The following is a 5,219-nucleotide window of genomic DNA, read 5'->3' on the forward strand; positions in this document are numbered from 1 at the left end:
TTGTTAAATTTCTCGGGCCTTTTCCAATCAACCTGCCAAATTTCAGCCCATTCCGACACCTTCGCGACAAATGACAAAATTGCCCCCGATTCGATTTTTCTTCGTTAATTTTCTATCCAATACTTCTTCAAACTCCAAAGCTAGTTGTCCTATGAACTCGAGACTCCGCCCCGAGTCCAATTTCTTGGGCCGTTTCAAATCAACCTGCCAAATTTCGGTCCGTTCCGACACCGTCGCGACAAATGACAAAATTGCCTATGGTGCGATTTTTCTTTGTTAATTTTCAGTCCAACACTTCTTCAAATTCCAAGCTAGTTGTCCTATGGTCTTAGGTCTCCACCCTGAGTCCAATTTCTCGTGCCGTTTCTAATCAACGTGCCAAATTTCAGCCCATTCCGTCTCCCTGGTGCGATTTTTCTTTGTTAATTTTCAGTCCAACACATCTTCAAACTCCAAAGCTAGTTGTACTATGATCTTGGGTCTCCACCTCGAGTCCAATTTCTTGGGCCGTTTCCAATCAGCCTGCCAAATTTCAGCCCATTTCGACACCGTCGCGACAAATGACAAAATTACCCCTGGTGCGATTTTTCTTTGTTAATTTTCGGTCCAACACTTCTTCGAACTCCAAAGCTAGTTGTCCTATGATCTTAGGACTCCGCCTCTAGTCCAATCTCTCGCCCGTTTTCAATCAACCTACCAAATTTCAGCCCAATTCCGACACCATAGCGACAAATGACAAAATTGCCCCCAGTGATGTTTTTCTTTATTAATTTTCTGTCCAATACTTCTTCAAACTCCAAAGCTAGTTGTACTATGATCTTGGGACTCCTTCCCGAGTCCAATTTCTCAGGCCGTTTCCAATCAACCTGCCAAATTTTAGTCCATTCCGACACCGTCGCGATGAATGACAAAATTGTCGTTGGTGCAATTTTTCTTTGTTAATTTTAGGTCCAACACTTCTTCAAACTCTAAAGCTAGTTGTCCTATGATCTCGGGACTCCACCTTGAGCCCAATTTCTCGATCCGTTTCCAATCAACGTGCCAAATTTCAGCCCATTCCGACACCGTCGCGACGAATGACAAAATTCCCCCTGGTGCGGTTTTGCTTTGTTAATTTTCTGTCCAACACTTCTTCAAATTCTAATGCTAGTTGTCCTATGATCTCGGGACTCCACCTTGAGCCCAATTTCTCGATCCGTTTCCAATCAACGTGCCAAATTTCAGCCCATTCCGACACCGTCGCGACGAATGACAAAATTCCCCCTGGTGCGGTTTTGCTTTGTTAATTTTCTGTCCAACACTTCTTCAAATTCTAATGCTAGTTGTCCTATGATCTCGGGACTCCACCTTGAGCCCAATTTCTCGATCCGTTTCCAATCAACGTGCCAAATTTCAGCCCATTCCGACACCGTCGCGACGAATGACAAAATTCCCCCTGGTGCGGTTTTGCTTTGTTAATTTTCTGTCCAACACTTCTTCAAATTCTAATGCTAGTTGTCCTATGATCTCGGGACTCCACCTTGAGCCCAATTTCTCGATCCGTTTCCAATCAACGTGCCAAATTTCAGCCCATTCCGACACCGTCGCGACGAATGACAAAATTCCCCCTGGTGCGGTTTTGCTTTGTTAATTTTCTGTCCAACACTTCTTCAAATTCTAATGCTAGTTGTCCTATGATCTCGGGACTCCACCTTGAGCCCAATTTCTCGATCCGTTTCCAATCAACGTGCCAAATTTCAGCCCATTCCGACACCGTCGCGACGAATGACAAAATTCCCCCTGGTGCGGTTTTGCTTTGTTAATTTTCTGTCCAACACTTCTTCAAATTCTAATGCTAGTTGTCCTATGATCTCGGGACTCCACCTTGAGCCCAATTTCTCGATCCGTTTCCAATCAACGTGCCAAATTTCAGCCCATTCCGACACCGTCGCGACGAATGACAAAATTCCCCCTGGTGCGGTTTTGCTTTGTTAATTTTCTGTCCAACACTTCTTCAAATTCTAATGCTAGTTGTCCTATGATCTCGGGACTCCACCTTGAGCCCAATTTCTCGATCCGTTTCCAATCAACGTGCCAAATTTCAGCCCATTCCGACACCGTCGCGACGAATGACAAAATTCCCCCTGGTGCGGTTTTGCTTTGTTAATTTTCTGTCCAACACTTCTTCAAATTCTAATGCTAGTTGTCCTATGATCTCGGGACTCCACCTTGAGCCCAATTTCTCGATCCGTTTCCAATCAACGTGCCAAATTTCAGCCCATTCCGACACCGTCGCGACGAATGACAAAATTCCCCCTGGTGCGGTTTTGCTTTGTTAATTTTCTGTCCAACACTTCTTCAAATTCTAATGCTAGTTGTCCTATGATCTCGGGACTCCACCTTGAGCCCAATTTCTCGATCCGTTTCCAATCAACGTGCCAAATTTCAGCCCATTCCGACACCGTCGCGACGAATGACAAAATTCCCCCTGGTGCGGTTTTGCTTTGTTAATTTTCTGTCCAACACTTCTTCAAATTCTAATGCTAGTTGTCCTATGATCTCGGGACTCCACCTTGAGCCCAATTTCTCGATCCGTTTCCAATCAACGTGCCAAATTTCAGCCCATTCCGACACCGTCGCGACGAATGACAAAATTCCCCCTGGTGCGGTTTTGCTTTGTTAATTTTCTGTCCAACACTTCTTCAAATTCTAATGCTAGTTGTCCTATGATCTCGGGACTCCACCTTGAGCCCAATTTCTCGATCCGTTTCCAATCAACGTGCCAAATTTCAGCCCATTCCGACACCGTCGCGACGAATGACAAAATTCCCCCTGGTGCGGTTTTGCTTTGTTAATTTTCTGTCCAACACTTCTTCAAATTCTAATGCTAGTTGTCCTATGATCTCGGGACTCCACCTTGAGCCCAATTTCTCGATCCGTTTCCAATCAACGTGCCAAATTTCAGCCCATTCCGACACCGTCGCGACGAATGACAAAATTCCCCCTGGTGCGGTTTTGCTTTGTTAATTTTCTGTCCAACACTTCTTCAAATTCTAATGCTAGTTGTCCTATGATCTCGGGACTCCACCTTGAGCCCAATTTCTCGATCCGTTTCCAATCAACGTGCCAAATTTCAGCCCATTCCGACACCGTCGCGACGAATGACAAAATTCCCCCTGGTGCGGTTTTGCTTTGTTAATTTTCTGTCCAACACTTCTTCAAATTCTAATGCTAGTTGTCCTATGATCTCGGGACTCCACCTTGAGCCCAATTTCTCGATCCGTTTCCAATCAACGTGCCAAATTTCAGCCCATTCCGACACCGTCGCGACGAATGACAAAATTCCCCCTGGTGCGGTTTTGCTTTGTTAATTTTCTGTCCAACACTTCTTCAAATTCTAATGCTAGTTGTCCTATGATCTCGGGACTCCACCTTGAGCCCAATTTCTCGATCCGTTTCCAATCAACGTGCCAAATTTCAGCCCATTCCGACACCGTCGCGACGAATGACAAAATTCCCCCTGGTGCGGTTTTGCTTTGTTAATTTTCTGTCCAACACTTCTTCAAATTCTAATGCTAGTTGTCCTATGATCTCGGGACTCCACCTTGAGCCCAATTTCTCGATCCGTTTCCAATCAACGTGCCAAATTTCAGCCCATTCCGACACCGTCGCGACGAATGACAAAATTCCCCCTGGTGCGGTTTTGCTTTGTTAATTTTCTGTCCAACACTTCTTCAAATTCTAATGCTAGTTGTCCTATGATCTCGGGACTCCACCTTGAGCCCAATTTCTCGATCCGTTTCCAATCAACGTGCCAAATTTCAGCCCATTCCGACACCGTCGCGACGAATGACAAAATTCCCCCTGGTGCGGTTTTGCTTTGTTAATTTTCTGTCCAACACTTCTTCAAATTCTAATGCTAGTTGTCCTATGATCTCGGGACTCCACCTTGAGCCCAATTTCTCGATCCGTTTCCAATCAACGTGCCAAATTTCAGCCCATTCCGACACCGTCGCGACGAATGACAAAATTCCCCCTGGTGCGGTTTTGCTTTGTTAATTTTCTGTCCAACACTTCTTCAAATTCTAATGCTAGTTGTCCTATGATCTCGGGACTCCACCTTGAGCCCAATTTCTCGATCCGTTTCCAATCAACGTGCCAAATTTCAGCCCATTCCGACACCGTCGCGACAAATGACAATATTGCCCTTGGTGCGATTTTTCTTTGTTATATTTCTCGGGCCATTTTCGATCAACCTGCCAAATTTAAGTCCAATTTCTCGGGCCGTTTCCAATCAACCTGCAAAATTTCAACCTATTTCGACACCGTCGCGAGAAATGACAAGATGACCCCCCATGCGGTTTTTTTTGTTAAATTTCTCGGGCCATTTGCAATCAACTTGCCAAATTTCAGCCAATTCCAACACCGTCGTGACAAATGACAAAATTACCCATGGTATGGTTTTTCTTTGTTAAATTTCTCGGGTCGTTTCCAATCAACCTTCCAAATTTCAGCCCATTCCGACACAATCACGACAAATGACAAAATTGCCCCTGGTGTGGTTTTTCTTTGTTAAATTTCTCGGGCCGTTTCCAATCATTTTGCCAAATTTTAGCCCATTCCGACACCGTCGCGACAAATGACAAAATTGTCCTTGGTGCGATTTTAAATTTGTTAAATTTCTTGAGCCATTTCCAATCAACCTGCCAAATTTCGATCCATTTCCAGGGCCGTTTCCAATCCAATTTCTCGGGCCGTTACCAATCAACCTGCTAAATTTCAGCCCATTCCAACACCGTCGCGACAAATGACAAAATGGCCCCTAGTGTGATTTTTCTTTGTTAAATTTCTTGGGCCGTTTCCGATCGGCCTGCTAAATTTCAACCTATTTCGACACCGTTCCCAAGTCCAATTTATCGGGCCGTTTCCAATTAGCCTGCCAAATTTCAACCCACTCCGACACCGTCGCGACGAATGACAAAATTACCATGTTGCGGTTTTTCTTTGTTAATTTTAAGTTGAACACTTCTTCAAACTCCAAAGCTAGTTGTCCTATGATCTCAGGACTTCGCCCCGAGTCCAATTTCTAGGGCCGTTTCCAATCAACCTGCCAAATTCCAGCCCATTCCGACACCGTCGCGACAAATGATAAAATTTCCCTTGGTGCGATTTTTCTTTGTTAATTTTCAGTCCAACACTTCTCCAAACTCCAAAGCTAGTTGTCCTATGATCTTGGGACT

Source organism: Olea europaea, chromosome 2 (genome assembly GCF_002742605.1).
Source record: "Olea europaea var. sylvestris chromosome 2, O_europaea_v1, whole genome shotgun sequence".
NCBI classification, from domain to species: Eukaryota; Viridiplantae; Streptophyta; class Magnoliopsida; order Lamiales; family Oleaceae; genus Olea; species Olea europaea.